The following is a 14026-nucleotide window of genomic DNA, read 5'->3' on the forward strand; positions in this document are numbered from 1 at the left end:
TCATGCCCATTTGTTGATGACCAGGTTTGAGCGCCGAAACAGAAGGTGTTCGCTATGCATATATATGTGAGCAAGACCCACATGTGTGCTCATATGTGACTACCAGTAAATAAGAATTAGTAGAGCAGAACCTATTGCCTGATACAAGTAATACGCTGATTGTCTGGGCGAGCGAGGTGAGGCAGGTCCTTGTGGAACCACTATAACGACAGTATCCTAGTGTACCCTAGTGTACTCTAGTGTATCCTAGTGTACTCTAGTGTACCAGGGAAGTACACTAGGGGGCAGATGAGGGAGGCGGGGCGGGCGTGTGAGGGGCGGGGCCGACAGGTGAGAGAGGGAGGAGGAGTCTATGCCGCGACGAGGCCACCTCACCCCGAGGTCCGGACGGCTGGTAGTCGGCTTCCAGGCGTCCTGACGGATGCACGCAACCTCCTGCTCTCCTCACGCACGTGCACACACACACACACACACACAAGCTGCCTCTTGCGCTGCACGCACATACGCGCACTTCTGGCACCTGTTGCTGTAACACCTGTTGGCTCACACCTGTTGGCTCACACCGGGTGTTCAGTCAACGCTCCGCACTGAAGGAATACAGCAAGTTTCCTAAGAGTTTACTCTACTTGGAATGGCGAAGTGAACCATCTGAACCAGGATTAACCAGGCGAGGTAGACCATCTGCACCAGGATTAACCAGGAGAGGTAGACCATCTGAACCAGGATTAACCAGGCGAGGTAGACCATCTGAACCAGGATTAACCAGGCGAGGTAGACCATCTGAACCAGGATTAACCAGGCGAGGTAGACCATCTGAACCAGGATTAACCAGGCGAGGTAGACCATCTGCACCAGGATTAACTAGGCGAGGTAAACCAGGATTAACCAGACGAGGTAAACCAGGATTAACCAGGCGAGGTAAACCAGTATTAACCAGGCAAGGTAAACCAGGATTAACCTGGCGAGGTTAACCAGGATTAACCAGGCAAGGTAAACCAGGATTAACCAGGCGAGGTAAACCAGGATTAACCAGGCGAGGTAAACCAGGACTAACCAGGCGAGGTAAACCAGGATTAACCAGGCAAGGTAAACAAGGATTAACCTGGCGAGGTTAACCAGGATTAACCAGGCGAGGTAAACCAGGATTAACCAGGGGAGGTATACCATCGACGGCAGGGTAAACCGGACACTGTAAATCATCTATTTCAAAAGGAAACTCACTGCCAGGAACTTGAACGGTAAGACTTACGATGTTCATCATATAACTTTGAGCAGGTGATGATGACCTCTTGATCATTATACCACCTTGAGCAGGTGATGATGACCTCTTGATCATTATACCACCTTGAGCAGGTGATGATGACCTCTTGATCATTATACCACCTTGAGCAGGTGACGATGACCTCTTGATCATTATACCACCTTGAGCAGGTGACGATGACCACTTGATCATTATACCACCTTGAGCAGGTGATGATGACCTCTTGATCATTATATCACCTTGAGCAGTTGATGATGACCACTTGATCATTATACCACCTTGAGCAGGTGATGATGACCTCTTGATCATTATATCACCTTGAGCAGGTGACGATGACCTCTTGATCATTATACCACCTTGAGCAGGTGACGATGACCACTTGTTCTTCACAATATGTTCTTCTGTTATTTTCATGCACACTGGGAAATATTCCGAAACTTCCAATAAACTGCCTTTTCTTGGAAGTTCGAAACTGCCTGCAGGATCGAGTTTCAGCAGCCGAGCGCTCTGGGGTCGTAGTCCAAAGGGTCCGGGTTCGATTTCCCGGTCGAGGCAGAAACAAATGGGGAGAATTTCTTTCACCTTATGCCTCTGTTAACCTAGCAGTAAATATGTACCTAAGAGTTAGACGGCTGCTACGGGCGGCGTCCTGGAGGATGTGTGTGTGTGTTTGTGTGTGTTTGTGTAAGATAGAAATATGCAGTTGATATTAAGGCGGAAAATAGGTCGGGAATCTGTATATTAAATAATCCTCAGTTAGAAATACGGACCCCAAGAGCCAACAGCTCAATTCTGCAGATACAAATACTAAACACAGTCACATACACACGCGTGCGCGCACACACGCGATATTAGAAATTAGAAAGATATTAGAAATAATTTTTTAGTGTCAGAGTAGTTGACAAATGGAATGCATTAGGCAGTGATGTGGTGGAGGCTGACTCCATACACAGTTTCAAGTGTAGATATGATAGAGCCCAATAGGCTCAGGAATCTGTACACCAGTTGATTGACAGTTGAGAGGCGGGACCAAAGAGCCAAAGCTCAACCCCCGCAAGCACAACTAGGTGAGTACAAATAGGTGAGTACATGTGTGTACACATACACAAATTTGTACACATACACATGTGTGTACACATATACATCTGTATACACATACACCATACACATCATACACAGTACATGTGGTGAAGGCAGACTCTCTACACAGTTTCAAATGTGGATACGATAGAGCCCAATGGGCTCAGGAATCTGTATACCAGTTATTTGTCAGTCGAGAGGCGAGATCAAAGAGCCGGAAATCAACCCAATCAAGCACACCGCACTCCTATCTTGAGATGATTTCGGAGCTTTTTTTTAGTGTCCCCGCGGCCCGGTCTTCGACCAGGCCTCCACCCCCAGGAAGCAGCCCGTGACAGCTGACTAACACCCAGGTACCTATTTTACTGCTAGGTAACAGTTCCTAGGTGAGTCCACCACACAACTTCCCTTTAGTACAGATTTCAATACTTCAGAAAATAAAATATTTTCCAGTTGAGTTTCCCCCATCATGTTAACTACACTTTCCCTCCGACTTCTTACATCTCTTTTCGCAAGTTCTATCTTTGTCTTCTCCCCTTCATCCCCTCTCACTCCGTCTCTCCCTCTCACCACACAATTATCAACTATTACAGCTACACTCACACACTGTGCAACTTTGACGGGTTGGCATGGTGAGGAAAGATGGTGGGAAAAGAGAGAGAGAGAGAGAGAGAGAGAGAGAGAGAGAGAGAGAGAGAGAGAGAGAGAGAGAGAGAGAGAGAGAGAGAGAGAGAGAGAGAGAGAGAGAGATAGAGAGAGAGAGAGAGAGAGAGAGAGAGAGAGAGAGAGAGAGAGAGAGAGAGAGAGAGAGAGAGAGAGAGAGAGAGAGAGAGAGAGAGAGAGAGAGAAAGGGGAGAAGAGAACAAGAAACACCCATGCAACACAAGATTAGTAGCACAGAAACAATATGGGAACATCATAGCCTTCAGAGATAACGGTCAGCCAAGACTGCCACATCGCCTCATAGAGCAGGTGACGATGACCTGCTTTATGCTGAGAAAATTACAACAAGCGACCAGGAGGTGAGGCTGACCAGACCATGTGAGAAGTTAACGTACAATAAGTGGGCAATATGTTAATATAAATGAGAGATTTCAAGCGCTCTTCAAAGTAGAACAATTTTCTAACATGTCTAGGAGGGATCCTTAAGAGGTTGTCGTGCCTTTCAAGAGTTTAGGAGCTCTACGACAGAATGCTTGTGAGCAGAGAAGAAAGACGAGGCTGGGCTACAGAGACTCCTCCCACATTGGAGGCTCTTACCCAAATTTTACAACCAGTCTAGCCATTAAATCGATCCTTATCCAAGAATCTGGAAATAACCATTACTCCTCCTAGTGCCCCGACCCATGGTCCCGCCATGGGTCGGGGCATTTCTAACTACTGGCCCATGCCCATTCTAAATGGCCGTGGGGAGTGGGGGATGTATTTCTGACTATTGTACATACCATTAGCACGGGTATGTCCTTAGGTAGTCGCATTGCGACTACCTAAGGACATAGACGAATAAGTTTATAAACGTAAAAGCTTTGTCAGTGTTTTCTCATCATGCAAGGTAATGATGAATGGAATCTGCAGGAAACGAGAAAGACTCGGATGAGTCGCTGGCATCATCGTGCAGATGACTATTTGACTTTAATCCAGATAAATGCAAGATCACGAGGAAACGGACAGGAGTCAGCAGACCAGAGGGACAATACACAAGGAAAGGAAGGAACTTATCAGGCTTTGCTGATGAACAAGATCTGGAATAAAATACGTGACACCGAACTAATATGTTCACAAACAGAATCAGGTCAACAACATGTGCTAATCTAGCAAACATTGGGGCAAACTTTGGGAACCTAGAAAAGGAAGTTTTCAGAATTAAAGAATTTTCAGAATATACAGCATACGTCAGACTAATGATGAAGTATGCGGCACGAGCGTGAGCCTCTGCCTGAATGAGTCCAAAATGAAAAAGTATATTACATAACCCACTAGTTTCAGAAGAAAAAAAGCGATTAAAGTCTGAAAGGCGAGATTTGAGAGCTGAAGCTCGACGCAAGTAAGTACAGAGAGGCGAGAACTATTAAAGTACAAACCTAACCCGCACATTACTGTACACTTGCTAACATTCCCATTTTTTATAACAATTAATGTATTTGATATAAATCTAACGATAAATCTTTCCCTTGCTTTGGGATTTATTTTGACCGGAAATGAACTGGACGCTGCAGAGTACACGTCTAGAGTCTCTCCAATCACACGGAAATGGAGAGGATTGAATGGGCCAGCGACCAGACGCGCTGGATCAAAGAAGTGTTTGCGAGAGCTGATCGTCGAGTCGTATTATAAACTGGCTTCGTGGCCTCGCGGCGTAATTAGTATGGGTGGATTAGTTGGGTGGAGGGGGGTCAGAGACCGAGAGAGAGAGAGCGAGAGAGAGAGAGAGAGAGAGAGAGAGAGTGAGAGAGAGCGAGAGCGAGAGCGAGAGCGAGAGAGAGAGAGAGAGAGAGAGAGAGAGAGAGAGAGAGAGAGAGAGAGAGAGAGAGAGAGAGAAGAGATTGATATTTTAAAAATCTACAGATAATATATATATATATATATATATATATATATATATATATATATATATATATATATATATATATATATACACACACACATACATGTATATATATATATATATATATATATATATATATATATATATATATATATATATATATATATATACACATACATGTATATACATATATAAGTGACTATACATGATCTGAGATATAGATACATGCCAGCATTTTGACAAGAGAGCACATTAGCGAACATTGACATTGCCTCACATTCCTGTGGCAGTGAGAGATGTGTAGGGGCGCGAGCACGTCAACAAGGTCAGTGCTATTTGAAGCCGTGATTTTGTATCATGATCTCTGCAATAAGACGAATATTATGCTTATGTACTATGCCTGTCCCACACCATTGGTATTTTCAAGGCCGGTGCTAATTAGATTGATTACGGGATGATTACTGCTTAATGACTGACTTAGACAAGGTTATTCGCTGGATGATATGACTGGCAATGCTAGTGTCTGGTCGACAAGACTTTGACAACATTAGTGTTACACTCGGGAAATGTCAGTTTAAGATAATATACAATTCGTCTCCTACATTGTCAGCCGTCTTGAAAGGGATTTTGTTGTCTAGCCTATATACTGAGATCATTATAACTGACAGATCTCAAGTCATCAAGTAAATGAATAGACGACATTCGTCTCCTTCAGTGCTCACGTGGAGTTGGGAGAGTTCTTCATTTGTCAGTTGATAGTCTTGTGGCTCTTTCAGTGAATAAAGTGGTGAAAGCTCTGGTTGGTGTCGGTAGGGGGTCACGTTTCTGTCAATGATATCTTTCAGATTTTGTAGTGTCAGGAGTTTCATGAGAGGAAGCATAACGGTTCACCTTGGTTTAATGATATCTTCGTCATTTCCGTTAAAGTATCCGTTGTTGACAAGAACCCGCTTCACTCTACTGCGTTCCATGTCAACCTTCTTCCAACTTAGTCACGAGGAGTTCTCTCGTCACCAAAGGAAAACCCTTGAAAGAGTGTACTGTCACACATGCCCGATTGGGCGCTACCAGCCCCAGCGATGTCAATATATCGGCGCGACAGCAATATCTCTATTAAAGAACCTGACACTGCACAAACAACACGGTTCTATCAAATAACAGATAATTTCATCACACTCCGATTCAATTACGAAAGATATCCTGACTAAAAAACACCGAAATAATAAATGAGTTCTACGATAAATCTTCTACGATTTAAATAGAAGATGACATAGCCGAAGTAGTACACATCAAACAAGCTTCCAACTATTAACAGCCAACTTACACCAAGCTACACATTATTATCTTCAAGACGAAGACAAAAGATCCAGCTCACTCCTCACCTTCTGCCTCACCCAACATCACCTGGGTAATACCAAACTGCACCTCATCCTTGATTCCTATATATATTCTGTAGCTTCAGCTACCTTATAGCCACTTTAGAAAATATATATTAATGTGTGTATGTATGTATATATATAGAGAGAACATATATTTCACAAATTATCTGTCAGAGAAACAAATTACTATAAAAACCTTTCTTTTTTCATATACGTAATTTTCTTTCTGATTTTTTTTAACTCAAATTACGAACAGCATTTTTCTTGGTAATACATGAATAGTAATGATGGTATCTTTGCCCTGCTCTCCGTGCCAGCTTCATAATATTATTCACCGTGTATTTTGTTTGGGCATATTTACATATATTTACACTGTTTACAAATTTACATTTATTTACACCCACACAATGTGAGAGTGTGCCTGTATTTATTATTTGTCCCTGCAGGATCGAGCTCGAGCTCTTGGGCCCCGCTTTTCTAGCCGTTGGTTGTCTAATACAATGACTCCTGACCTATTTCCCTATCATACCTGGTTTTAGTGTTATGAATGGAGTTTGCCTCTACAGCCTACTCCTTTAGGTCATTCCATTTACTCACTACCCTCACGCTAAAGGAAAACTTTCTAACATCACAATGACACATCTGAGTCTCAAGCTTCTATCCGTGCCCCCTTGTTCTGGTGATATTGTAAACAATTCCTCTGTTTCCACCCTATCAATTCTTCTAAGTATTTTATACGTCTGTGTCATGTCCTCTCCCTCTCCCTCCTCATTTTTAACGTCGTCAGGTTTAGCTACTTCAGTCTCTCTTCGTACCTCTTCCCTCGCAACTCTGGGACGAGTCGAGTCTCGTTGCAAACTTCTGTACTTTTTCAAGCTTCCTTCTTATTTTTTTAGAAGGGGGGCTCCATTTGGGACGGCATACTCTAAGACTGGCCTCACATACGCGGTATACAGTGATCTAAAATCCTCATTATTCAAGTTTCTGAAGGATGTTCTGACTTTTGCCAGAGTAGAATATGCGGCTGACGTTATTCTATTTATATGAGCCTCTGGAGAGAGGTTCAGTATTATGTTCACTCGATATTTTTCTCTAGTCGTTATATGGAGGCAGTTTCCCTTCATCATTTATCAGCCTTTCGGTCTCCTGGCTCCTCATTCCATTTCCATCACCTTACACTTGCTGATGTTGGACTCTAGCTGCCATTTCTCGGACCAGCTCAGCAACCTGTTCAAGTCATTCTTGAGAACCTTACAATGTCAATCAATCAACTGTAACTAACTACTAACTACTTTTTTTATTTTGTTTTTCCACACACACACACACACACCCAGGAAGCAGCTCCGTAACAGCTGTCTAACTCCCAGGTACCTATTTACTGCTAGGTAACAGGCGCATCAGGGTTAAAGAAACTTTGCCCATTTGTTTTTGCCTTGTCCAGGAATCGAACCCGGGCCACAGAATAACGAGTCCTGCGCGTTGTCCGCTCAGCTACCAGACCCCCCCTATGTGTGTGTGTGTGTGTGTGTGTGTGTGTGTGTGTACTCACCTAGTTGTACTCACCTAGTTGTGTTTGCGGGGGTTGAGCTCTGGCTCTTTGGTCCCGCCTCTCAACCGTCAATCAACAGGTGTACAGATTCATGAGCCTATCGGGCTCTGTCATATCTACACTTGAAACTGTGTATGGAATCAGCCTCCACCACATCACTTCCTAATGCATTCCATTTGTCAACCACTCTGACACTAAAAAAGTTCTTTCTAATATCTCTGTGGCTCATTTGGGCACTCAGTTTCCACCTGTGTCCCCTTGTGCGTGTTCCCCTTGTGTTAAATAGACTGTCTTTATCTACCCTATCAATCCCCTTCAGAAATTTTGTGTGTGTGTGTGTGTGTGTGTGTGTGTGTGTGTGTGTGTGTGTGTGTGTGTGTGTGTGTGTGTGTGTGTGTGTGTGTGTGTGTGTATGTGTGTGTATGTGTGTGTATGTGTGTGTATGTGTGTGTGTGTGTACTCACCTATTTGTGCTTGCGGGGGTTGAGCTTTGGCTCTTTGGTCCCGCCTAAACTGAGCATTGTGTGTGTGTGTGTGTGTGTGTGTGTGTGTGTGTGTGTGTGTGTGTGGTTTTGATATAGGGATGTATTTTTGTTGTTGTGAATGTGTTTATATTGAATTTTTGTTTTGGGGTGTGACATATTCTGTACAGGAGGAGTGATGATGTTCACTGTTCAGTACAGGAGCTGTGATGGTGTTCACTGTTCAGTACAGGAGCTGTGATGGTGTTCACTGTTCAGTACAGGAGCTGTGATGGTGTTCACTGTTCACTGAGGGCGGAGAGTTCATATCAACACTAAATTATTGAACATCCATACATTGACGTGTTGCCACATAGGGCGGCAGCGGTGAAGGGTCAAACATTGACACGGGTGGTGTAGAGGGGGGGGGGGGAGGCTGGGTCAAAGTTGAAGGGTCACGAAGGTCGAGAAGGATGGGGAAAAGATTAGTGAAATGTGGCTGGTCGGGTCCTTATATTTATTCGTTCGAAAGCTAAACACTAAAAGCAGGCGATGAGTCACAATAACATGAATGAAGTATGCTGACCAGACCACTCATCAGAAAGTCAGAGAAGGATGGGGAGCGTTATATGTTAAAGTAATATGTGTAGAACCTTATATACACTCACTTGCTCCCTGGCAAAAAAAGAGAGCAAGCTTAAGAGAAAAACAGAGCCTCGGGTCAGCAAGGCGGACGGCCCCGCATGCTGTCATAACTAATACTATTCCATATTTTTACTACTTTTCTTTTCTACTTTTACTTTTACTTTTTTTTACTACCTGTTCCTTTCCTCTTCCCCCTACACCTTTTCTCCTCCTGTCTACCTTTCTCTTCTCTCTCTCTCTCTCAACATCCCCTCCTTCACACCTCTCCTTATCTCTATTTCCCCCTCTCTCCTCTCTCTCTCTCTCTCTCTCTCTCTCTCTCTCTCTCTCTCTCTCTCTCTCTCTCTCTCTCTCTCTCTCTCTCTCTCTCGGATAAATCTAAGGACTCGACCAGCCACATTTCACTAATTACTGTTTGCTTTGGGGCACTTTTGTGCCCGACCCTTTTTGACAAATAGGATCGACCCCGAACAAGCCTATGTTCCTCCTGAACCATAGACCATTTTCCCCTGTAAAGTTGGATGATGTAGCACCAAGCGCCTCTCCTACATCTACAGGCACATACTGAATATTTATTTATATATATATACAAGAGTTCTTACACTCTTGTTCAGCTACTAGCACGAGTAGCGTTTCCAGCAAGTCCTTAATCCAAATTTTCACACACACGCACATCACCAGGAAGCAGTCTGTAGCTTCTGTTTAACTCCCAGGTACCTATTTACTGCTAGGTGAACAGGAGCCTCAGGGTGAAAGGAACTCTGCTCATTTGTTTCCTCCTCCGCCGGGGAACGAGCCCGGACCCCTAGGACTACGAGCTCCGAGCGATGTCCACTCACCTGTTAGGCCCCCAGACATATTATATATATATATATATATATATATATATATATATATATATATATATATATATATATATATATATATATATATATATATATATATATATATATATATATGTCGTACCAAGTAGCCAGAACGCACTTCTCAGCCTACTATGCAAGGCCCGATTTGCTTAATAAGCCAAATTTTCACGAATTAATGTTTTTTCGACTACCTAACCTACCTAACCTAACCTAACTTTTTCGGCTACCTAACCTAACCTAACCTATAAAGATAGGTTAGGTTAGGTTAGGTAGGGTTGGTTAGGTTCGGTCATATATCTACGTTAATTTTAACTCCAATAAAAAAATATTGACCTCATACATAATGAAATGGGTAGCTTTATCATTACATAAGAAAAAATTAAAGAAAGTATATTAATTCAGGAAAACTTGGCTTATTAGGCAAATCGGGCCTTGCATAGTAGGCTGAGAAGTGCGTTCTGGCTACTAGGTACGACATATATATATATATATATATATATATATATATATATATATATATATATATATATATAGAGAGAGAGAGAGAGAGAGAGAGAGAGAGAGAGAGAGAGAGAGAGAGAGAGAGAGAGAGAGAGAGAGAGAGAGAGAGAGAGAGAGAGAGAGAGAGTGACTGCTGATTCCTAAGCATCTGGCAGATTTGATTGGAAAATATGTTATTAAAACATATAATTGAATAAGATAATAAATAATTCATAAATTCTTAAGAATAAATAGACCGTATAAATTTTAGAACAGGTCGTAAACATTCAATCAGTAAAGGAATCTTGAGGTTATCTTGAGATGCTTTCGGGGCTTAGCGTCCTCGCGGCCCGATCATTGACCAGGTCTCCTTTTTGTTACCCCCCCCCCAGGAAGCACCCTGTAGCAGATGTCTAACTCCCGGGTACCTATTTACTGCTAGGTGAACAGTGCCTCAGGGTGAAAGAAACATTTTGCCCATTTGTCTCCGCCTCCACCGGGGATCGAACACGGAACCTCAGGACTACGAATCCGAAGCGCTGTGCACTCAGCTGTCAGGCGCCCAAACAAATTCATTCAATGAATCAATGAAAATTGGAATGATGTCATTAAAGGCTAAATTGGAATTGACTTGTCCAGGAACATATAAGGTGGGCAGCAGGAACAGAAGACTCACTATATGTGTCAGTGAGGGAGAGAAACCAGGTGATGCTCTCACTGTTCAAACTACCGTAAAACAGACGTATTTACTGAAGTCAGCGTCCTAACCCAACTGGTATTTTTTTTTTTTTGCCGGGATATTCTTGCGCGGGTCCTAAGCCTCTGGCTGACCCACTAAGTGTTGCTTGTTTCTGTTTTACTTGGGTGGAGTATGAGTATTTATGACTCGTATGGTCGCTTCAGTAAGATTTTGTCTCATGTGTTTAACAACGTCTTCTGCTATGTTGAATCTAAGTTGAAATCTTAATGAGTTTGTAAAATTGGTTGATTTAATGGTATTCTCCATCGTCGAAAAACTGTCGATATGAGTCAATATCGCTTATTTTATGTAGCAATACCAACATAGAAACAATATCAACTAATTACGCAATGAAACACTCTTTAATTTTATGTCGAAATTTGTTATGTACACAACACATTTATACGGTGGGATGGGTAGCTATATTCACCTGTTTGAGAAGCAAGTAATTATAATTAATTGCATTTTTAGACGCGAGTAATTGTAACTCTACCTCTTTGGTAGAAAGGTAATCAAAAATACCTTCCTGATTGGCATTACTGCACGTGGCGTCACGCATTACTGACAAGCGACACTAACAGAATCAATTCCAAGAAATCAGAACTTTCAAGGCTCCACCATGTTGTAAATAACCAGAATAGTATTTTAAGACGTCAATCGGTTCCCCATTGTTGGCAGTACAAAGCCTGTCGAGAGCTGCTTACCAAGCCAATCTCTGACCTTATTCAGGATGCAATCCACAACAGTGAACTAACTCCCAAATACCTATTTACAGTAGCGTGCAGAGTGGCGTCGGTGGTAAGGAATGTGCCATAACGTCTTGCCCTGCACGGGAATCGAACTCTGGCCATCGATTATAAGTCGGCCGCGCTTAATCACTGTCAGACAGTTCACAATTAACGTTAGATAAAACTTTAGTTAAGACCTACGAAACACCAGAGGAAGGGCAACACACACACATATGCAGTTGACAGACCTAAAGCAGAACACCAACACAATTCTTAACTGGCAGAGTAATTATTAAATTAAAATAATTTCCAGTATCTATTGTAACCTACGAAGAACATTATAACTTACGAATTCATTGTAACATATGAAGAACATAGAAAAACGGAAACTCTAGAAGGTCTTTTGGCCCATACAAGGCAGTTCCAAATTATATCCAATGAAACTCATTTATCTAGCCTACGCTTGAAACAATCCAGCGATCCCACGTCCATTATGTTACACGGAATAATGTGTTTCACAAATCAACAACCATGTTTCAAAACTAGAAGCATTGGCTTACAAAATAAATTATACGTTTAATCACAAATGTAGTAATATGTGATTGTAATAACAAAATTTTCGTGTCGAATTTAAATATATATTAATAGTATTTATATCACGCAAGATTTGTTTTAGTAATAATGGGTTAAGTTTGAATAAAACGCATATTTACAAATGTATTACTAACTGAACCTTATTAGCTAAAGGGATTTTTTTTGGGGTTATGACTTCGTGGTATATTATACTTAAGGAACATCCATGGTGACAGTGCGTCAGTGCACCTACGGCTTCCAGACAGTGATCGTCACAGCTCTCTTTCAGCCGAGGTCGGCTTCCTTCAAGACCGTGTAAAGGGACACACGTATACCTTTAAATTCAGCAAACGAATAATTAAAAAAAAAAAAAATAATTGTCACGTACAAAATATTGGTATTATAAATATTCTGATGGGAACGTAAGACATGACATAAGAACTGCTATAAATGTTCCGTGTTGGAAAAACAAAAATGTGTTAACCAGTTAATTTACTGAAGTTTTTCCCTGAATGCAGAAACCTTATCCAATTTTTATCCGTTATTTTATATTCTGTATATAACGACTGTTCCGACAAATTAAATCTTATTTTCCAGTAAGGTCATAAATGATATCAATCCATTTGATATAATTCATTTATGTAGAAAAGGAAAAACGTCTGTTCTGTAAAGTGATATGTAGATTTGTGTTATTCTTTATGATCGACTATTGCTGATAATCTCCACTGACTTATGCTTCCACCGTGTAAAATTGACTGTATATTTTTGTTACAATTTTACTTTTTTATTAGTATTTTACGTTAGTAAAATCCTTTTAATTTTGACATTCATTTAATTTACTTTAGAACATTTCTCATTTTTACTAGAAAAAAATAGATCAATTATACTGCATGTAAATGCGTCTTGTAAATGTGCAATAAAGCAAAATGTTCGAGTTAATATTAAGTCAAATTCATGACTATTCAAATATCCAATTGAAATGACTTGAAATGCGAGAAGAAAAACTAAAACGTATTTATGTTTATTAAGCGCATGAACTGGTACAGATAGGAGGACTTCGCTTCTTGCAGGATGACGTTCGATCGTCATCGGTCCATGGGATTGGACACCTGTCTTTCCCTCTGTCCTGTCCACCTACCCTGTCCCGGCCTCGCATCCCTTCCTAGTGCTATATAGACATTCAGGCTTACCCCTCTCTCCTGATAATTACCTTACCTTCCCCCAGCTCTTAGTCTGTCTGATATCCCTTCCTAGTGCGATATAGACACACTGGCTTAGCATTTTCTCCAGATAATTGTATAAATCTATCTTTATCCTGTTCCTGGGCTACTGCTGCCTCACCCACGGGAAAGTTCTATGTAGATGTTACTAGCATCACCACCCTTACCACCCACCACACCCCCACTACCACCCCCTTCCACCCACCCCACCCCCAACTACCACCCCCCTTCCACCCACCCCACCCCCAACTACCACCCCCCAACTACCACCCCACTCCACCCACACCACCCCCTAACTACCCCCCCCTCCACCCACAATCTATTAAAACTCGAAAAAAATCTTTCTAACAGCCTTGTCTCAAACCGGATTTAATGCAAAGGACCGGACGACTCATCAGGACGTAGCATTTAAGAGGATTATGTCCCGGGTAAGCTCAAATGAAATTCCATATATGGGGTGAAATGTTACTATGTGTAACAGTAAGAGAGAGTCAGCTAGT

At 42.0% G+C, this 14026-nt stretch overlaps 1 protein-coding gene across 1 annotated transcript in view; it reads left to right on the plus strand.

Moving 5' to 3' along the window:
• The first annotated feature begins 414 nt into the window (after positions 1–414).
• Positions 415–14026, plus strand: part of LOC123751875 (neuropeptide CCHamide-1 receptor-like) — a 20858-nt gene continuing 7246 nt past the window's right edge. Inside the window, exon 1 of the mRNA XM_069332067.1 lies at positions 415–1238. The gene's annotated coding sequence lies outside the window, so the exon portion shown is untranslated. The remainder of the gene's footprint in view (positions 1239–14026) is intronic.

This window comes from Procambarus clarkii, chromosome 27 (assembly GCF_040958095.1).
Source record: "Procambarus clarkii isolate CNS0578487 chromosome 27, FALCON_Pclarkii_2.0, whole genome shotgun sequence".
Lineage (NCBI taxonomy): Eukaryota > Metazoa > Arthropoda > Malacostraca > Decapoda > Cambaridae > Procambarus > Procambarus clarkii.